The 23,110-nt window shown below is 38.1% G+C and overlaps 1 pseudogene across 1 annotated transcript in view; it reads right to left on the reverse strand.

Moving 5' to 3' along the window:
- Positions 1-23,110, reverse strand: part of LOC144662921 (uncharacterized) — a 35,106-nt pseudogene that overhangs the window by 3,699 nt on the left and 8,297 nt on the right. The window contains exons 10-25 of the transcript XR_013572560.1: positions 21,984-22,023; positions 20,241-20,356; positions 19,463-19,559; positions 18,659-18,714; positions 18,223-18,336; positions 17,034-17,093; positions 16,770-16,871; positions 15,370-15,496; positions 14,788-14,894; positions 14,400-14,613; positions 12,917-12,988; positions 12,340-12,391; positions 12,199-12,245; positions 11,481-11,599; positions 10,901-10,971; positions 10,528-10,607 (exon numbers count right to left, since the gene is read on the reverse strand). The product of XR_013572560.1 is annotated as an uncharacterized LOC144662921 (transcript). The remainder of the gene's footprint in view (positions 1-10,527; positions 10,608-10,900; positions 10,972-11,480; positions 11,600-12,198; positions 12,246-12,339; positions 12,392-12,916; positions 12,989-14,399; positions 14,614-14,787; positions 14,895-15,369; positions 15,497-16,769; positions 16,872-17,033; positions 17,094-18,222; positions 18,337-18,658; positions 18,715-19,462; positions 19,560-20,240; positions 20,357-21,983; positions 22,024-23,110) is intronic.

Below are 23,110 nucleotides of genomic sequence, written 5' to 3' on the forward strand. Positions count from 1 at the left end.
CAAAGGCAACTGAACGCGCGCTGAACACAGCAAATGAGCTCGAGAGAAACGCACCTTTTGAGAATGAATTTAGTTTTGGATTCTTAAACGCAAAGCGGCTTAAATCGGAACATACGATAACGGATACAAGCTATACATTGTAAAACTAAAATTACGTGTAGGTAAACCATCGAAAAAAACGCAGTTTTAATATGGGGCCTTGCTTCGTTAACGCGACACTGAAAAAGCGGACGTCCGCTTCATAAAGACACAATGCAATTTTGTACACCAATAAAAGAAAGCTAAGAATACAGCAATTAATGTACAGTGCGCGTCCCTCACTCGGTCTACTCTGGATTACATTTGTTTTACAAAAGCTTCTGATAAAAAAGCAAAGCGAAAGTGCGCGCAAGTTTCGTTTTCGATTAGTTTAATTTTCAGCGCGCGTTTAAAGAGCTTTGGCAAGAAACCACTGCTATTCCTTCACGATTTCGCTAAAATAACTATAAAAGTACACCTTTGCACTAAATTAAGACGGGTTGTTATGCTCTTCAAAGAGAGGACGTTGCGTTTGGAAAATCCATTATTAAAACATGATTTGCAATGCTTGAGATTAACGAGAGAGATAACAGCCCACACTAGCTGGTCTGGCGCGACAATAATGAAAGAAATCGAACTCTTTTACTTTCACGTTTTTCAAACTCAACAGTTTAATATTTCAAGCACAGTTAAATAAATACATTTGACATTCCTTGTACAGCACGGCTATATCTAGAAACATATAATCAGTCGAAATCAGTCAAGTACCACACCACAGTGTACAGAAGTAGTAAATTAAGGTTCTAGGGAGTGCGATAAAGGCAAGTTAGAAAACATCATGGTTTACCTACGACAAATGAATTAACCTCCGGCAAAATTGATCCAAATAGGCCATTATCGCAACATGATGCCCAAGGTTTTCGTGTGGGCTACTTAAACAGGTCTAACACAACGAGTGAACGAAGACTAAATTCGCAGATACACCGCGCAAAGTTCGCACAGTCTTAAAAGAACGACTGAAGTTAAAAGAATCATGTCGGACGGAACAACAGCTTTTGCACAAAAGCGAAATTGAATTGCACTTTTCAAACCTATTCAACTTGAGTTAAAGCTAAAGAGCAAAAAAGAAAATTTTCCCCAGAGGATAAATTATCACAAGCAAAAATGGTACGGTGAAATTTAATTTGATCTGTATCCTTCAATGGGATGGTCGCGGCGGATGTAATTGGACTGAAAAATATCTCAAACAAACGTGATTTAGTAACATGCTATCTAGAAAAGTACGGGTATGAAATGGCTTCTAGGGTTGAGATGAAAATGAGTTCAGGTGGCTATGTACCAAAAGAAAGAAAATTAACACCACACCGAACTGGTGCTCGCGAGGCAACAGTATGCTAATTTTAGAAAACTCTTATACGAGAAAATAATTCGTACTGTTTTATCTTTTCGGATCTTAGATTCTAACGGTCCGCGCGCCCAGAGTGATACATGTTAGGGGCAAGACATGACACACCGGCGGCCACGACATAAATCAACTGTTTTTCGGGCGGGGTTAAAAAGGAAACGATGTCGACAGAAATATAATTAAAAATCCCACTGGCTACATACTGGGCAAGGTGTAGAAACAAACTCGCCGTATCGTCCATCTGAGTAAACGATCACAAACCCGTAGCGTTTAAAAAAGTGTACAATTCCCCAAAACAAGAAATGCAAAAACAAGTTTGTCCTAGGCAAAGTGTATTTTGAAATTAAACAAAAACGATCCGCTAAAAGAAAATATCTAACATTAAGGTTCTTTTGCTGCTTTGCGTGCGACTGAGTGCCTAAAGCAGATTTTGATTTGACTAGTGAACTGCCAATTCTGCCATTGATAAGTTCAAAACTCTACATTACAACTTCAGTTACACACTAATTGCGATTTATTAAGCGAACTACTTGAGTACATTTCTAGGTATTGCGCAGACAAAATAATTCAAAATAACTTCAACTCCATTTAGGCTGCTTGGAGATATTTGTATACATACAGAGTACGAAAGATCAGATTCAACATGTATGTGTACTTTCACATGTAAAATATCCATCATTAAATATGCGGCTCTGATATTTGCTTCAATATGTTTCTTTGTTTATTGAGTTCAACCAAAAATTCGGAACGCTTTTAACCTTAAATGGGATCGAATCAAGAACATGTCACAAATTTAACTTGAAAAGTACCATACTGTACTATGACAAAAAACATTTTAACGTTGACTTTGAAATATGTGCTTTAAGCTCGTTTCCAAGCGAATCGTTAGGGCATTATCCGCTAATAAAGGCCATGTTAATTGCGGTCAGCAATGAAGACTTTTTAACTAAACACAGAAATTGATAACGTATGTCGCCTAGCCCACGCTTAAACGCTGTTTTGTCGCATTTTCACCGCAAAATAAAAAAAATATCGTTGTTAATTTTCACTTGGGAAAGAAAGAGTTAAAAATATAATAAAGAGAAAAAAAAATCCGCACTCAGCTTAGCAAATAATCCAAAGCAAAGATGATCGACAGTTCACTGATAATAAACTTTTCACGAAATTGAGTTTTTAATAAGTAATTTTCTCTACCGGTGAACCTCATGAAGGCCTATAATATAAATTCAATTTTCCCGATCTGCCGATCCTAAAATAAGTTCGAACTGATAAAAAGCGAAGAACGCACATACACGCAAACTCCGAACAGTAAATTAGTCGGAAAATCTTAAGCATCTTTATTCACCCACGTTTAGATTCACAGCGCGCCATCGAACGACTCGTTTTATGAAAGATTAATTGTCTGGGATATGGCAGTCTGAGGCTCATAACATCAGTCTCCAGCCATGTGTTAACGATGTGCTAAATGTATCTGGATCGAGTTTCACCCAAATGTTAACTAATTTCACTTAACCACACAAACCACAACAACTCGTTAAAACCAAACATCTGATCTTCCCTAAAAATATCAATTTCTGCACTAAAACCCTGCTAATGCAATAACGTAGGCGACGGGATACAATTTCGACGTCAAATCGCACACCGAAAATCACGGCGCGCTTATAAACGAAACTTATAGTGAAAAGTAAAAATAGTTTTCCTACAAAAGGACCAACAACATTCGTGCGCAAATATGAACTATAAGGAAAATGTTCGATGAAAATCAAATTCGTGCATGAAAAAGAACTTACTGGCTGGACACGTTTCGCTTGTTGACACCACGTGTTCTCTGGGGACGGCCAGTTGTTTCAGCAAAGACCTGCGTTGAGTCAATTTATCGTCGCGGCGAAAAAACGCTCCAAACTTGCGCGCACTTCGCAAGCGACCGAGAACCACCATTGCATCGCAGAGACTTAAAACGCTCGCTTTTACATTTTCCGATTAATAATAACAAGCTACCAGTTAGCGCGACTGGGAAAACGAAATCGCTTGATTTATTTCAAAGAAAGCACGATAAACAAGCTATTCAGAGATTAAAGCGCGTGAGAAAAGACACAAAAACAGTCTGGTCACCGTTCGCAGCACCTGGGTGAAGTAAGCACAATGGGAAACCCGTTTTCAATTTGTTCCACACGTGCGCACGGAATTTGCATGTACGCGCGGTCTTGATACGTGTTTTTATTTCAGCGCTGGTGCACTTAAAGGGTTTCAAATGGTCGGTAAATATAAGATATGTTGCGTGCAAGTGTAAAATTCACTGCCTGAAGAATGGCGCCCTTAGTGCTCCTGAAAGTCTGACAAGAACTTGAAAAACATTCAACATCTTTGCATGTAATGAGTGGAAAAGCCTAAACAAGCGAAAATCAAGGCGCTTGGGAGAGCATTTACGGGCCAAAATAAAATAAAAAACATGCAAAATATCCAATGTTGTTGTTTCTAAAAGCAGATTTAAATTTAAAAATACATTTGGGAGATAAATTTAATCTTGGAAGGTTGATTTTTAAGATTTACCATTATTATTTTTTTAAAAGCAGAAATTTCTAGTGGGAGGAGAAAAGTCAAGTGATGAATTTCTCAGGCTGTCGGAAGAAAACGTTCATTCAAAGGCAAACTGCCATCGGAAATTAACAGCAAAACTAACACCGCTACCAATTAATTTCGCAGAAAACTAAACTAACTTAGGATACTTATAAACCGACTTTTAACTGAAAAGATATTAGCGGTGCTAATTGAAATCTTAATACAATATTCCACATTTCCCCGCGGCTCGGTGAAATTATTAAACTAGCTCAACAAACATCATTGGATTAGAGCGGTCGAGTTTTTTGATATGTTGAGCTTTTTGTTTTTCTTCCCTGTTCATCTCGAAAAAGGACTGTTCACTTTATTAGCGAAGTTAATTACCCGAAGCGACGGTTCTGATTAAACGAAAAAGAAAGAAAGAAAAAAGGAATCAAGTCCCCAACTTTATTTGACTCTCAAATTTGAAGGAATCAAATTAACGCTAAAATAAAATATTCACGGCACCGCCAAAGCTAAATTAATGTTTGAAATACACGAAAGCGAGCAAAACTGCAATTCTTAAAAAAATAATTTAGAGAATGAAACTCTTTTATGTTCGCTCCATTTCAAAGTGACGGGCGGTTTCTAATAAAGATGTCCAAATAAACTTTGAACCAAGCATAAAAAAATAATTTAATAGCGAGCGAAAATAGAATTTCACAGCGCGAAATATCACCCTCTACAGAATTCTGCTACAGCTTTTAATTTAGTTTACTTCGCATCTGCATCGAACACCATAAATTGGCGCTAATTTCTTTTCTACTCAATGGCACTAAGATAAGACAGAAGAAAATTACTGAATAAGCGGATTAATACTGAATATTTTTAGCCCTTTTGTTTTCATCCCTTGGGCGATATGAAGATTTATGAATTGTTTAATGTTTCTACGACGAAATAAACCGAACTTTGGCAAGTATGTTTAGAAAATAAAAACTGCTAAATTTCCTTTTTCCTGGGCATGGCTTATTTCTCGAAATTAAAATTGAATTTGCCGTTTTATTCGCGCACCGCGAAACAGGATTAAGAAAAGTGGTTGAAACAGGCACGAAAATTACGGGAAAATTGAACTTAGCGAAGTAAAAATGAGAACACATTTCTCTTGCGCTGTACCATCTGTTCAAACAACCCGGGAAAGCTGCACCGCAGAAAATGAAACTTGAGCTTAAAATTAGAAATCGTAAGTTGCTATCAGCCTTTTTTTAATTACTTCTCAGATGGTTTTATTCGCTTTCTCGCTGAACAGTCTGAAAATTAATGCAGCACAATAGCTATAAAGGAAATCTTACTACGGGCCATCCGTGAGCAGTTCGCATTTTGTCGAGCTTTTTTGGCTAAAACGCTAACGCCCCAAGGCCCTAAATCCACGATGCAAATCAGCCCCTACGAAACAGGGGACGGGGAGGAGAGGTCCCTGGAAACGAGGTTGTATGAGAAGTGGCCTAAAAAACGTCCCCAAAAGAAGTAATTTACGAATAAACCTTGCGTGCGCGTTCACTCGCAGAAAATTAGCAGATCGAAGTGGGGTGCCCGCAGTTTAAGAGGAGAACTAATGAACGATTGAAATCCTCAATGGATTTGACCCACACGACTTTCGGCGGGGGGTATGAGTGAGATTTCACCCTCTTTCTGCGGTTTAATTGTTTGCCGTTTAAAGTTTGGCTTGCACCCTTAAAATAAAACGTTCATCTTCAAGGAGAAAATCTTCGTAAACTTCGCGTTCTAAAACGTTTTTTTTTTTTCGCACAAAGGGCATTCCGTTCAAAATGGCTAACGTGATGTGTGCCAATTTGATTTTGAAATCTCAATAGTGCAATTTGTTCGCTCGAAGCGCCGAAAATTCGACAGGTTCTGCATCGAGAAGCATAAAACCAATATTGTGGCCCCGTTTGCTTGCGGTATTGCTTAGCAAAACACCAAACATTTCAAGAGGAACTCTCGTTCCAAGAACACACTTCAACGAAACTTGAAAATCTGAGAGCTTAGTTTTCAAAATCGACTCATAATCGCTCTTAACTCGCTCGCTCGCTACACTATCATCGAAAAACAAACTCGTCCTACCAGTAACGGCGATCCTCCAAGCTTCCCACACAAAGAATATCCAACATTTGAGAAGCGCAGAAAACCCGAACACGGAAAAACGCCCCAACTAAAACGCCTGATCGGCAGAGAAAAGCACTTTAACCCGACTGACACAAAGCAACCGCATTTCAAATAATCGAAAAAGGCTATTTTGTCGAGCAACACAAAATGCTTATTATATTGTTTGATAGCGAATGACGTTCTTTGATGTGAAGCATTGTGTGGAGTGTTTACAGCCAGACAATAATACTTTAACCTGCTTTACAACGAGTTGAATGGACTGAACAGAAAGAGCACCACAAACATGCCTCAGGGAGACAAAGGCGCGCGACCTAATTGAAGCTTCCCAATATAGAGTTCCCTTTGTTAGAAATAATGTTCGGCGCTTTTGAAAGACAACTGAACAAAGGCGCGAATGAATAGCGAAAAAAAGCTACCTGAAAATTGTTATTGCATATTTACTAATGGACTAGCATTGAAAAGTTCTAAGATTTTTTTATTTTTTTCGGCGCAATCTTCGAGCTATTTTTTATACAATATGTGTTCAATTTGTACCAATTTTTCAAACAAAATTGTACAAATTTCCATATATTTTTAATCTGGGGTTTAACGTGCTGGGTTTTTAACCCTGACAACAAACTTCCGCGCTGAACTAATTTCGATTCAACCCAACCGTCTAATCACGGAAACAGAGAAAAACTCAAATCCGTGAAAAGCTTTTAAGGTCATTTACGATTCACTCAAAGAAAAAAACCCATCAAATGCTGCTACATCTGTATTTGTTCAAGTTTGTCACAAGATCTCAACTTAATGGTTTTAAACGTACGCCATTTCTTAAGTGGCAAACGATCAAAGCTTTAAAAAGTGTACTTGGAGAAAAATAATAATTTTAAGTGGGAAAAAAATTTACAACACCATAAAATAATTTTATTGAAATAAAAAAAAATCTGCAAACGTCCATTACCAATTATGTGTCACAGAATCAATACTCGAGATATTTTTTTGGTTTTCCTTTACCGCCCACGAAACTTCTTATTTTGTCATTTTCCCATGAGAAACGCAAAAAACAAGTTGACATTTTGGACAGCCTTTAAAAATTGTATACAACATCAATTTCTTCCCTGTGTTTTTCAAAGTTTCCCTTTTCATTTGCACGTGATGTTGGCGAATATAGCATTCTTCTAAAAGCACAGATGCAAACATAACCACTATCTAAAAAAAAAACAGTATCAAATATTTTGTATCACAAATTTAACTTTCAAGTGCATTGCTAAAACAACGAAACGATATTTTGCGCCACACGTATTCCTAAGTGCACTCTTTTCAGGCGTCGCCGATATTCTGTACCATAGAGTTAAATGTTTCAAGTGCAAAAAGTTTGAGCCTCCACGATAATTTTAATCAGCTATAAAATTCGAGCTTTTATGTTTGAGTAGTCACCACATTTTTCGTATCACACACGCACGAATGAAAAATAAACACGTTACTCTGCACTTTTATGCAAAGGCTAAAATAGGTATACTTGACATTTTTATTGATTATGTGAGGAAAAATCCCATGTGAACAATATGAACAATAGTTAAACTCATTTGAGATTCCTGTGTAATTTTCTTTCGAACTATGCTATAATTATCAGACTTGAAGAATTCCAAAGAAACACCAGATATCCAATAACAATATTGGTTTATGCCGTTTCTGTTCATTTTAGGAAAATCCCACAAAAAATCCTATCATTGTTATTAAGACTTCGACGATATCAACCGCGACGACAGCCATTTTGGTCTGAACAATTTTAAAACTACCACGTAACAGTGACACGACATTTCCTTCCACTTATGTCCAAAAAACCCGGTTAAACAAATCATTATCTTGCGCAACTATTAAAATGAAAATTCACAATGATACTGCATTTTATCACACGATCCGTTCAGTCCCGCGCGCGTGTTACCCACGCACGTCAATTCCTTAAGGTGCTTATTTCAGTCACACGTCAACGAAACTCTATACGAGTCGAGTGTTCAAAGACATTTTACCCAATGTTCTAACTAACTTAACCTCAAAAGTAGTCCATTTGATAAAACCCGTATTGACTGGACATTTGGTCCACCTGTGCTGCAAGAAGTGGGCGAAAAAAATTGAAAAGACATTCCATTTTTTGAAGAAACTACCACAACAAAAATAATAATTGAATTAAAAGTGAAAAAATTTAACAGCAATTAACATCCATCACTATTTTGACGTTTTCGTTGTACGTCACAGACAAAACATAAGCAATAATAAATAGCTGAAGTTGTTCTAAGTTTAACCTTTTTAAGTCTGTCGATGGAACCACGCTGTGCACTTTAAAACTGTCAACCGCTTGTTTTTCAATATTTTTCAATATCAATTGTATTTTTTTATGTTATTATTTTTGCACTCCGGGGAGTGTAAAGGTTATTGTGTATAGCCATCATGATATTTTCAGTAAATCGTATTGAACGCCTGAATGGGCAATATAGGTTTTGAAGTGCAATTATAAAAAAAATAAACGCACACTATATTGTTCATCAGTTCGTTAATATCACTCCAAAACATGAATATTACCACGAGCGCAAAGAAACAGTCATTAACAAAGTTCAAAGTTCGTCATAAACTTGTCAAAATAGAACGAAAAAAACCGCACAGTATTTACTGTCCGGGATCCAATAAATGATCAGTATTACACCATTTAACATCCATGCCACACGCGCGTGTGGATAAATGATTTGAAAACAAACACCGGGTAGCATGCAAAATCATAGTACGAGAGAAGTTTATGTCTCTCTGTGGAAATTTCAATGCCATCTCAATAGTAAGAAATATATTTCGTCCGCAAAAAGCCAACTGCGACCATAACAACAACGATGACATTATTTCGTAAAAATGCGTGTCGATATTTGTGGTTGTTTTCCTTATTGACCGCACGTGCGTGCGTTAAATATTTCCAAGTCTACGAGCTGAGACAGACTAAGCCTTTTAAGCGCGTATTAGGCTTAAGAAACATCAAGAAAAATATCAGCTTGTCTCTGGATAATTCGCCACTTACCCGGCGATTTGCCACAAGAGCGGTTACTGACGCACGAGCGAGCCATTAAGTGAAATATCATAGACGGTTAACATTTTTCTTGCCGCACGTGCGAAAAACGACGCTCTTTTAAGCACGCACGTACGCCTTCACGCGAAATGAACGCACTCAATACTTCTTTATTTCCATTCAAATAAAGCAGCAGCCTTTATTTACGTACATTCCAAGCGAATATAATTCAGAAAATCTATAAAAGAAGTGAAAAGAAGCATTGTCTAAACCGCACAAAAGAGTTTGACCTTTAGCGTCTGAGCACCTCTTTAAGCAGTCGCAAGGAAACTTTGCAAACACGGTATTGTGTGGTTTCACGAAACACTTCAATAACTAATCAATAAAGACAAGCTTACACGCGAACAAAGGCGGCAAAAATTACAAAACACAACGGGCCGGAACAAAGGCATAAACGGAAAATAGTTTAAACTTTTAAAAGAACGTGAAAAGAATCCTGAGCTATTGTCTCTGTCGAGAACAATAATGTAAATAAAATTGTTTAGATTCCTCTAAATAAAACGAAACATTGATGAGATACACGTGCGAAACTTGGCTCTTTCTAAGCTTTCGTCGCCATAATGGACACGCAGGTACGTAAAAATAAACTGGAGAAAGTTTTAATTTTTTCCGCCATCGTTGCCTCTGCCAGAAAACGCCAATTTAGATTCCGTGCAACAAAAATACTTGTTAACAATCGCTAAGCACTCATGCAAATGAAACAGCATTTCAAGGAGTGTGTAACAAAGTGAACGCCTTTTCCGCCTCTGTTTAAATTAAATTCAGCGAGCAAAAACTTTTTGAAAAGGCGGGCCTCCGAACTGAAAATGTCGGGAAAAATCGCGCGAGTTTGATCACATGACCGTACGTTACTCGCAATTAATAGACATTTAGAAATGCAAACATTTGTATACAATGGCAAAAGAAGGCAGCTTTTTGTAAACTTGATAGAAATAACTGATTTTTGGTCACCTACCAAAGAATTAAATCTAGAAACGTAGTTAAGAAATGAAAGCAATTTCCAATTGGTTGTCGATAACCTAAAATCAAAGTGATTACGGTCGCAAATAACGCAATAACCAATCAGAATTCGAAACAAGAGTCGGATAAAAAAAAGCGCTGGAAAACATGTAGCTTGGCTATGACGTGAGAATCCGGCCGCGCCAAGCGCGGGAAAGTCTTATAGAAGAGGTCTAAATGGACCAACCAGGAACTAGCGCTGTTTTCTAGCAATTCATTGTGGAAGTACCCGAGGAATTCCAATCGTTTTTAGTTCACAACCAGTTACTAATAGTGAGCTAAAAAAATGATTAAAACAATTAAAGCGACTTACCGGTTCTCCTTTCTGTTGTAGTTCTAACAGTTCTTCCAAGTTTAAATGAACCTCGCAGTTCGCACCAGTGTCACCTGAAACTGGGAACAAAAACAGTGATCCAGCAAAGATCTACATAACAGGGACAAGCAGTATAGATCGGAACAAAGCTGTGGACACCAATTTCTGAGTTTTATAAAGCCCGGGCCAAACGAGGATGAGAGTTCAAACTCTCACTCTCGTTTGGCATGGAACTCCCATGCGCTCTCGTGCGCTCTCTGTCAACTTTGAACGTGCCAAAATTTTTCACGAGAGTCGATGAGAGTTTGACGGACTCCCGTTCTCGTTTGGCGCGAGTTGCTGATAGTCGATAAGAGATGACAAAAACTCTCACCTGTGCTGCGAAGGCACACTTGGTAGACACCAGGCTGTGACGAGGCGATTGTAACTGTTAACTCAGATTTTCTGTTGAATGAAAACAAAAACAACAAGAAAATAAACTGTTTGTTCTGATAGAGCGCCTTTTTCTTGACTGCTGAATATTTGGCTCTCTTATTGGTTCAAAAAAATCGTATAATGTCCTCCAACGAGTTAGAGCACATATGCGGGATTTTTTCAACCAATCAGAAGTAAAACAGAAGCCAATCGAGGCTGCGTGCGTTTAAGTTTCCCGCGCCTGGCATCGCTTTGTTTTGATTGGCCGGTTTTACAATATTCTTAAGAAAATCGCTTCTCTAAATGAAGCAGACATTCATCGAGTGATAGAACCCCGAACTTGTGTCGTTTCAGTTCACAGTTTCTCGTAATAACATGCTTGAGGTTCTCGATTGTCTTCGTGTCCAATCAGATAAAACGAAAGACCTGCCCAAGGTACATCGTGTTACTTAGCAACGTTACTGAGCAACACAAAAATCTTAGGCTCAGCTGGTTCTGGTTCCTCCCTGAAAACTAAACATCTCCCTTTTTCATCTTACCTTTTGTCTGGAAATCTCTGTCCTTCCAAAACCACTCCTTCTTTTTCGAGTTGACTGTAGCTGAAGCTTACAGGTGAGGGGTGCGTTCTTTCCGAGGTAGAAACACGATTTACTTCTCTCTGAAAAATTTGAAAGACAACGCACTGATCAAAATGACTCCAAAAGTTCTGTAAATGAAACCCTAGTGTGTGTCAAGTTATGGAGCATTTCTTTTGTTTGGTACTGTTTGTTGTGATGTAAAAGGCGGTTCTTAAGTCTGTGGATGAAACCCTAGTATTTGACCATTCAAATGAAAGCTGATGAGCAGTACTTTCTTGTGGTACTGTTTATTACGTTGTAGAAGGTGATGCTAACTTTAAAGTCTGTGTACGAAACCCTAGCGTGCGACCATTCAAATGAAAGCTGATGAGCAGTACTTTCTTGTGGTACTGTTTATTACGTTGTAGAAGGTGATGCTAACTTTAAAGTCTGTGGATGAAACCCTAGTGTAAGACCATTCAAATGAAAGCTACTGAGCAGTATTTTCATGTGGTACTATTTTATTATGCTGTACAATGTGGTTCTAACTTTTAAGTCTGTGTACGAAACCCTAGCGTGTGACCATTCAAATGAAAGCTATTCAGAAGTACTTTCATGTGGTACTATCTCACTTTCAAATCTGCCAAATTTGTACTTTGGCATCGTTAGGAAGTCAAGGGTTAAGAACTGTTTAAATCACCTTTGATGAACCTGTTACTGCTTTTGCTCTAACCGCAACCAAATATTCTGTAACCAAAGAAAGAAACCTTGATGTTAGTTCTTTACGGAGAAAGCTTCATGTCTGAAATAATAAAGCAACACAAGTCTGGTTAAGATGTACCTTTGTAAACATTCAGTTGATCCTTTAGATATGCCTCTTGCTTGAGCAATGTCTGAAACACAATTCAGGTTTCACATTAAGAGCAGTTTTTCCAATGATGGTCGTAAAACCACTGCCTTAGCGCTGCATGAGTTCCTTACTTTCTACGTACGTAATTCACCACTATAGCCCAGATTAAGGCAGCTGTCTGGCTGTAAAAGCTTTAGCCTAAGTCTCATTCGTTAGCTTTATTGCTTACTGAAGGTCTTCCTTCAGTCTTCTAAACTACATTTCCCAGGTAGCTAAAAGAAACTGCGATATTTAAAACACGACGTTCAACAGTTCCACAGTGTTTTCAAATGTTGGACAAAAGTTCGACTTAAATCAAACTTTCATCCAAAATGCTCCAACATCCTTCAGTATGTCCTAACAGAATTGCCAAATAGTCCGAACAGTTTCACGCAATTTTGTCAAGGATCAAAACAACAATTTGAGTCAGGGCTTTTTATTGAAGTTTCTCCAATCTGAGCTTGTTCAAGACAAATCACCTACAATAGACTATAATATTTAGTGCAGTGTAGTTAATTAATCCACTAACCTCATAAACTTGTCTAAGACTGTTGACTTTGGGCTTCAGTTGGAAATACTTATGAACTTTATGTTGAACTTCCTGGGAAGGACAAAATAGGACAAGTTGACAACTCGTTTATAAAATAAGCATGTGTTTCGCTTTCTAAAAACTTTGTTCTACTTTTTTAATGTTTGTCGTTTCTAATCCATTTTAGTCGACCCAAATCTTTCCCACCTCTGATCCTTTTTGACTTATTTTTTTACCTTTTTGGGTTTTTCGTACGTACTGAACCATATCTTTAAGGTCACATCACAAAAAAACTTCTATTGCAGAATGGCCATCCCTTACAGTGCTTCGTGTCATACTATTTCCACTTGACAAAGATTTACGTATATTAGTTTTTGACAACTTATATGAAAACTTTCCAATGGCTTTCATTCGAACTAACCAATCAAACTAGAAAGGAAAAATGTAAAAAAATGGTAAATCAAAGCGCAGGAACTGTGAGGGGCAGGAATGTTAAGTTCTACATTCACTCTTCGATAACTGTCAAATCTACCTCCAAATCCAAGTTTGATTGGCCCGTTGAAATAAAAGCCATCAAAAGTTTTCAAGAAGAATTCTAAAATTAATAACTGAGAAAAACTTTTTCAAGTGACAACCGTATGGCACAGATCACTGTAGAAATAGTTAGAAAATTCAATGGAAAAAGGAGGCAGTGTGGCCTAGTGGTTAGGGCGCCGGACTTGCAATCCGAAGGTCCTAGGTTCAAATCCTCCTCCCTGCCTAGGTTTTTGTACATTATGCTTTTGTTTCCCCACTAAAATGCTCCACTTTAATGCTCCATTTTTCCCACTAAAATGCTTGGTCTCCCCCCAAAAAGGAACTAAAATGCTCGGTTAATGCTCATTATACAAACGGTTTTTTTAAATTAATTTCAAAGTTTTTAACAACTGTTAACACTTACAAAAACGTACAAGTGTTGCAAGTAACAACAACAACGTATACAAGTTCATAAATACAGCCAAAAAAATCATAATCCTCGAAATCATCTACGAGACTAAGTACAGAAAGTAGTTGACTATCTCTAGAAAGCTATTTGTAGTTGAATTTTGAATTTTAGTCTTCATTTTCTCTTAAAAAATTAATTTCTTTTTTATTTTCTCGGGAAAAAAAATCAATTTTCTGGGAAAATGCCACTCAAATGCTCGAATAATGCTCAATGCTTTTGCCTCACTAAAATGCTCGAAAAAATGCTAGCATAATGTACAAAAGCCTATCCCTGCCACTAGATGGATTTACATTCGGTAGTCCTGAGTTCAACTCCTCCACACTCTGTAAATAGCCAACTGGTCAGCCACCTACGGCGTTGGGATTTTTTCGGAAATAGTTTCTGTTCGATTTACAATATTTGTTTATTTATTACAGTCTCCCAAATTACCACAGCAGTGCTACATATATTGACACTTAAAGTTATTTATTTATTTATTTTAAAGAAATTACAACATACCTGTTTTATTTCATGTAAGAAATCAGCATCTTTAATAAGCTTGTCACTTTCCTCACGATGATGTTTGTATGTCTGCAGAATGCAATCAGCAAGTTTTGATGCCTGTTCTTTTCTGTATATTGTTTCACTGGTTTCAGCCTTCAGTGGGAGCAGCTTTGGACTTTGCTATTTTGAGAACACCAACAAGCGATCTTTCTTCCATAAATTTGACATCCTAGAACAAGACCAGTGACAAATTTGATTAGTATTTACCGGTAGTTCATCATGAAGATAGTCATGGAAAATTAAAGAAATCATTGACTACTTCACAATGCTTTTTCCTGTGATGTATATATAAAAACACCTACTATGCCATTAGCTTTAGTTAGAGCAAATGGTGACAGCTTACCAAAGACAGAAGTTTGACACAAAGTGCTTTTAGTTGTTCTCTTATAGATTTCTCTTCTGCTGGTAATTTCTTGCTCATTAGCATTTCAATAGATTCACTCCTCAACACTGCAAAAGAAAAACAACACAAACATGACTCTACAAATCATTTTTTAATTTTTGTACATTGTCCCTTTGCAACTGGAGGTCGCATGAGCTAACTTCCACTAAATGAGCTGCTAATAAACTTACTAAGTGGCACAAGGCATGTAAAGGGATGTGAGTCCGGTGAGTGAAGTGAATTAATGGTAAAGAAAATAAAATAAAAAAAAAAAATTAAAATGTGGGGGTTTTGTTTATGTAAGAGTTGTGAGTATTGTTCAAAACATTCATAGAAACCTGGGAAATATTTCTTGGGCAATATCCTCAGATAATTTGAGTTTTGACAGCATCGTGTGACATGTTTAGACTAATCGTGCATGAAAAAAATATTCAATTAATGAAAAAACCTGGAATTGCTCCTCCCCACTCTGTATGCATACATACAGCATACATGGGTGCAATGTAGAGCCAGACCACCACAGAGATTCACATATAGCCATACCTTTACTGTGATCCCATCTGTTAGTGAGGGTCAGACAAATTGTAGCATTCATACTGTAACTCAGCTGTTTTCCAGGGGGTCCTAACTCATCCAAAATTATGTGCAATGGGTCATCTTCAGTTAAGGCCTGTAAAGGGACAACACTGTTAGCCACATGCACAGCCACATGTCAGCCACATTGTCAGCTACATGCACATTTAGACATATACCAAGCAGAGAAAGGAAAAAAAATAGACCCACAACTTGTGCTCAGTGTTCTTAGATGAAGCTGTAACTCATAACGCTCTTGAAGGACATCACTAGTAAGTGTTAACTGCAGTAACACAAAGTAAAGGAGGCCAGTTGGCCATGTACCACCCTGTTACACCTGTATATCTAGGTGCAATGGTTGATGAAAAAGTTATTAAGAACTGTTTGTGTTTGACAAATTGGTTTCACATTGTCACTTTTGTACCATTTGCATTGCTAGTGGAGGGGGGCAGGGGGCGGGAGCCCGGGAGAAAAGGGGCGGGAAGCGGGAGGAGAGAGGCCGGGAAGCGGGATTCTTAAGGTGGCGGGAACCGGGAGAAAACGAGTGAAATTTCGTAACATTTCGTTATATTTCGCAATAGACATGGAACAAACAGGAGAGAAAAGCTACGAAAAGGGGCGGGAGGCAGGAGTAAAGGGTACGGGAAGCGGGAGTAAAAGGTACGGGAGGCGGGAGGTTCAGACCCCCGTCCCCCCCCCCCCCCCTTGCTAGCACTATTATTAACTGTAAGGTGAAGGTAAAGGTGACTATATTTTCTGTACAATAACTCTGGGTGTAAATTGGTGCTATGGACAAAACATATTTTATGAAAGGGCATTCAATCTTGACGAATCTACAGTGAACTGCTTGTTTACTCTTGCACTGACTTGGAAATGAAGTCAAGAAATGGTAACTTTTCATCATGTGGTAAAAAATTAATCAAACGGAAAATTAATTTCTGCAAAAGCCAGGCTGTACAAAAGCTTGAAAATTTAAGATGTAGATTGGCACTTTCGATTGATATTTTGAACTTACACATGCAAAAAAACAAAATAGCTTTTTATACCTCGGTAGGATGAAAAAGCACTAAAGAAGTTTACAGGAACGGTGTCGAGACGAGACACCGTGTGCTGGCCCGGTTGATTCGCAACCGCTGCTTGAACGTCTATTTGTGTCGTGAAAGGTTAAAAATCCCGCATCCCATTCCTTAATTTCGATTAATCTCACTTCCCGGAGAGCAGTCAAATCCTGAATCCCGTCAAGATATCATGCGTTTTCCCGAATCCCGCACTGTATTATGGTCAAATCCCGGATCCCAAAAATACCCTTCCAGACCCTGTAATTATTATAATACATCAGGCACATAATTATAATTAACACCATTACTTACCAATTCTTCTTTATGCTTGATAATTAATTCATGAATTCTATACATCTCATTTGGGGTAATTTTAATTTTAATGTCTTTTGACAGCGATAAATATTGTTCAATCTAAAAAGGAAACAACACAACAAGGTTAAATATAAAGCTCAGGTTACAAGAAAAGAATGATGACTCATCTTATTTGCTCATGAGTAATAACTAAATGAAAAGGTGAGGCTCTGTAAAAACATCTAAACTGTCCTGTAAAATTATGACAAGGCAATGACTTACCTCTAAAGTTTCATAGAAATCTTTAATTTCATTAAATTTAAATAATTTCATCAAAAAATTCTGCAAAGAAAATAATAATGATAACTTCACAATCTAATAGACTAGTTGTTGTGTAACTGATACACATGATAACATTATAACATAGGGCTGGAAATGGTAGACATCAGATGTGATCCAAACAAATTTAATTCTCCCTGGAAACTCTTTTCTCTAATAAAAACCCTTTTGTATACCTAAACTTGTAAAATCCCCACCCTGAAAAAGGTACCCCTTTCGGGCGGAGCCTCCCAGTATAGGCCATTATAGGGAGTACCCCCCCCCCCCGGGGAATACAAGAATATAGTCGAATCCCTATTTTACAAGCGGCCGCCCTTGGGGGAATGGTGAGTGGCCTCTTAATAGATGTTGACCACCTATTAGGGTTTCACCAGAAATAAGGCAAATTAGCATAAGGCGTAGAAACAGCACTTCATTGCCAGGAAATCAAATGATTATCACTTAGCTTAGTGAAATCACAACAAAACGATTGTAAGCATGTTCGAATTTTTTTTATCAGTCACCACTTCAAATTTTGGACTTGTGTCTGTCATTAGGTTGTTTAGAAACAAGGCCAAACTATGTTTATTACCGTAGAATTCCGGTTATAAGCCCTGGGCTTATACAACTTCGTAAGGGTTTTTGGGTGGGCTTATAAGCGGAGGGGCTTATATTCGGGAGGGCTTATAAGCGGAAGGAAAAAAACGTTTCGAAACGAGCCACGGGAGTGTTGATTGAAATACGTTTTTAAGTTAAAAACGCACAAAAAAGCAACATTTAGCCCTGTTCAGTACTGTCATCCGGTAGAGGGGGGCTTATATCCGGGGGGGCTTATAACCGGATGTATTTTTTTGTTTCCAGGTTGATGGGCCTATAACCGGGGGGCTTATAAGTGGGGGGGCTTATAACAGGAATTTTACGGTATATTCTTGGTGGCTGCTAAACAGAGGTAAAAAACAACAGACGAATCCCCATTGGGATGACCAGAAGGTGGCCACAGCAGCTTAATAGAGGTGGCCACTAGATAAGTATTTTATTTACAGTATTAGGTAAACTGGCAATAATTTCGGGACTTGATAGGGGGTGGTCAATTTATAGGGGTTCAACTCCATTTCTGCAGACACAAATTTTTTATATTACAGGGACTTCTCACCTGTACATCCGCAACATGCGTCATTGCGAACGTCTGCAGAGGCTGCATATATTCCTCCTTGAAATGACTTCCTACCACATGTCGGTTAGCCATGCTCTGTAACAGTTTTGCTATCTACAAAGTAGAGAATTTAAAAAATTAGTTAGTTGGAAATGAACCCACAGAACTGTTCAAAGAGATGAACAGAAGTGGAACATGTTAATTGGGGGGGGCAAGGGGGGCCACAGCCTCCTTTTCTGTCTGAGAAGTGTGAAATCTGTCATTTGAAGCCTGACACATTGTTGGAAACAAGTGCTCCCCATATGTAGGTAATATCATCTCAAAGAACCTAGATTATTTAATTTCTCAGGGAGGGGGCTTGCCCCTACACTCTGCTAGCTAGGCTGTTGCATCGTTAAGCTTACTTGTTGCCCAAACATAAAACAAGATGACCTACCAAAGTAAGATTTCTCCTTGCACACTGGCTTGGTGGCTTACTGACAAGCATAAAGGCTAGAAAAGAGACAAAATTTGAGGTTATTAGTCACTGCAAGTACTACTGAATGGTAAACATTTCTCAACTGGCTGACACAAAAAGGTATTGTTATCGTCATCATCTGTCCTTTTAGCACCAGGCGACACATAAGGCCTCCCAGGTGTAACGGTGAATTTAATGCTGGGAGGGAGGTAACCCTTTGTTGGACTAGTATCCCATCCAGGGGGAGTAGGAATACTCCTTGTCACTTAATTCTACAGAAACTAGGATAAGCTCCAGCCTGATGGGCCACTAGGCCTAAACCCAGACTTTACCTACCTGTTAACATGTGGGAGGTACAGTGGCCTAATGGTTAGTGCACCAGACTACGGATCGAGCGGTTCGGGTTCAAGCACTGGGCGGGGTTACTGTGTTGTGTCTTGGGCAAGACACTTTACCCTCATGGTGCCTCTGTCCACCCAGGTATAAGTATAAATGGGTACTGGTGACAAAATGCTGGGAAGGGTACCCTGCAATGGACTAGCATCCCGTTCGGGGGGGGGGGGGGAGTAGAAATATTTCTAGTCACTTTATGCTACAGAAACCGGGATCAATGGGATAAGCTCCAGCTTGATGGGCCACTAGGCCCAAACACAGGCTTAACCTACCTGTAAATTTACACACATCAAAATTCTGTTTCTTTTAGTTTGCCTCCCCACCCACTACCACTCCCAACTTCAAAACAATTAATGGCATAATTTTAAGACATTTAATATTAGTCCATACCATGAGGTGTGACTATCGCTGGATTTAAGAATCTCAGGAGAAAAAATCCACCAATGAGGGAAGTGATATTTGTGTCACCAACATTAGGGTACTTCTCCTGTGAGAAAATACTACTATTAGCTACAAGTCATCCTGCAACTTAACATTACTTTCATCAAACTTTACAATATTGACAAGGAACATACTGAGGGCTATCTTAAAGATGACAGTCAACAGTCTGTCTCAGGTCTGTATTGCATTGTTTGTAATACTCATGATGTATGATTTTAATTTTTAAAAAAAACATGTATATACGGGATGGGGAAAGGTAAATCCAAGACTAACATCTTTTTATGAAAGTCCAAGACTTTCACCTCCTCTAATGAAAAATATCAATGACAATTTACTTTTAAGTGATGTATGTTTAACAACTATTCACCGAAGTGGAGGTGTCTAGTGGTGGATATTTAGTGGTGGAGATGCGAAGCGGCCAGGTAATTATTCACCACTAGCCACCGACACTGAGGTGAATAGTTGTTTTAGTATATACTAAAACAGTGAGATAATAAATTATAGCCTGAAAGGATGATTTTTGACTAGTGTATTCCTGTCAAAGATTACAATTTTCTTGCGCGCGTTGCTCGGAGGTGAAAAGCAAAGGATATTCAAGGTTTGAGTGGCCAATCAGGGTGCGCCAAAAACGCTATCCACTGTTTTAGCATATACTAAAAGGTAATATTACACACACTATAAAAATTATTGCAAACTGATTGATCCTAATTATTTCGTGCATTCTTACCTTAACTAAACAGACAATAGTACTGCACAGCCATCTGATGCCATAAGGTACTGCAAACAGTGAGTTTGTGATGGCAGAAACGAATTCTGATGCCATCTCCTTAAGCATATTGCTGCTTGGACTATGTTAAGGAGAACTCCAACTTAATGAATACTTGTTAAACTTGAACAGTAGCAAAAACTACATGCATGTAAGCCCAAAAGTGTTTGTTGAAAGTTCCCTCTCCTTCAATCAATCAATCAATCAATCAATCAATCAATCAATCAATCAATCAATCTATTGATTTATCAATCAACCAGTCAACCAATCGATTAGTGAATTAGCCAACCAGTCAGTCAGTCAGTCAGATTGATTAATCTACTAGCCTGTCAGTTAATCAGTCAGTATGTCAGTAAGTCAGTTAGTTAGTCAGATTGATGAATCAAACAGTCAGTCAATCAGTCAGTATGTCTGTCAGTGAGTCAATCAGTCAGTTAGTTGGTCAGTCATCGATCAGTTAATTAGTCATTCAGTCAGCCAGACAAGTCGATCAGTCAGTCAGTTAGTCAGTCAGTCAGCCAGTAGTCAGTCAATCAGTCAGTGAATCAGTCAGTCAGTCAGTCAGTCAGTTGATCAGTCAGTCAGTCAATCGGTCAGTCAGTCAGTCAGTCAGTTGATCAGTCAGTCAGTCTAAAATTAAACATAGATTAAGAAAAAATTATTTCCAAAATTGGTCAAAGGTCCGAAATTGCGCGTCAGTTAGCTCTAGAGAAAAATTCACTCACAAAGAAGTTAAAAAAGATTACCAATTAGAAGAGTATCTCACTACAGTTAAAAATCCAGCGCATCGAATAAAAATAACTAAACTAAGATTAGGGGTACATTCCCTACGCATACAGACTGGAAAATATGAAAATGCAGGAGCATCCATACCAGTTGAAGAAAGAAAGTGCTTGGTATGTAAGGAAAACCACATAGAGGACGAACAGCATTTTTTAATGTATTGCAAAGGGTATAATGATATTAGAAAAGAGCTTCATTCAATCGTGTCACAAACTGATCCTCGCTTTGTAGATTTAACTGATCATGAAAAAATAAAGTACCTTCTTAAACTAGATAATTATGCTACCTCTAGAATCATAGCTAAATATATCTTCCTAATGTTTCAAAAAAGAAAAGAAGTTTAAATTGAAAGTTATATCAATAAATAGTTGTATAAGTAATAGTCCAATAATTACCGTAAACGTTTGCATTGTAATTTCATTGTTTGTTATTAAGTAATTTGTTAGCATAGTTGCTATAACACCTTTATTGTAACTAGACCAATACCTCCCTTTGGAGTGTAAGGCACAATAAAGATTTACTGTTACTGTTACTGTTAGTCAGTCAGTCAGTCAATCAGTCAGTCAGTCAGTTGGTCAGTCAGTCAGTCAGTTAGTCAGCCAGTCAGTTAGTTGGCCACTGAGTCTGTCAGTCAGATGGTTGGTCAGTCAGTCAGTTGATCAGTCCCCAAGACAGTCAGTCAGTCAGTCAGTCGGTAAGTCAGTCAGTCAGTCAGTCAGTCGATCAGTCAGTCAGTCAGTCGAAAAGTCAGTTGATCAGTCAGTCAGTCAATCAGTCTGTCAGTTAGTCAATCAGTCAGTCAGTCAGTCAGACAGACAAACAGTCAGATAAGTTGAACAGACGGAACAAGTCAGATGGAACAGAGAAATCTCGTACTGTGATCATCATCAACTAAATCATAAATCACTGTGAAGAGGATATGTTCTTGTATTGTGTCTTGTACACCAGAGTCATCCATGGCCTGAATATTCAAACACAAACATTACGTAATTGGTTTCAACAAAAGCTATGTTCAAAAAGCTACTTTAAATTACACTTTTATAAGATAAATTCCAGATATGAATTACTTCTGTTTTGGAGCAGCATGGGCATGACCATGAAATCTAATTCTTCCTTTATTTAGGCTATTTAGGGGAGAGTGTATTTATCCCTTTACCCCTAAAACGAATGGTCTTTTTTCATAAATTAAAAAATATATCCATATATGACACACCATTTGAAAGTTCTTGATCAGAAAATTTCATAAAACACTTGAACAGTTAAGAAGGAAGTTACAGTTTTGAAAGAAGTTGGTTGAAACATTAAAAAGAAAACGATTTAAAAAATTGTTTCTCTCCGCATATAGTAGGTATACCCCTAAACTATGGGTGCTTACCATTTTAAAAACGGAAATTATGGTTGAAAGTCAAATGGAACAGCAATTTTCCGGAAATTCCGTTCGAAAATTGTGGAATACGTTTTGAGTTAGTCCTTTTATTCCGGTTGGTACGAACCGTCGGAAATTTTCTTACCATTTGAACGAATCTTCCGTTTCCAGGCTCTTTTTAGCACCTCCGCGCGGTTTTAGTCGTGTTTACAATGTGGCGTCTTTATACCAATTAATTAGAACATGTATGTTCATCTCGACCATAGAAATGCCAGCACTTTTTTAACAGGAGAAATAAGCTGCATGCCTCTGGTATTCCACGTTAAAACTGTTCATGTGTTCATATTTTTTCTTGGGACAGGATCTAGCTCGAACGTGCCAATTTTCACTCGACTGCGAAATTCACTCGCTGCGTAGGTGGGAACAGTTACCTCAAAATAACCTTTTATTCTGTTTAAATCGCGTCTCATGGAACAGCTGACGGCAGTAAACAGCATCAGCCCATCTTCTTCGTCAAAAAGTTTGTTTTCTACCTCGAAGTATTCAGCTATATCGACAGAAAACAACTGAATTTGGCGCTAGATCAAGTGAGCGGGAAGGAACGCCTGGTAGAATAATGGTAAGCGAAATCTCATCCGGTTGGTCGGTATATTTGGAAAATCGCTTTCCATTATGCAACGGT

The sequence above is a fragment of the Oculina patagonica genome, chromosome 8, assembly GCF_052425735.1.
Source record: "Oculina patagonica isolate OP01 chromosome 8, crgOcupat, whole genome shotgun sequence".
Lineage (NCBI taxonomy): Eukaryota > Metazoa > Cnidaria > Anthozoa > Scleractinia > Oculinidae > Oculina > Oculina patagonica.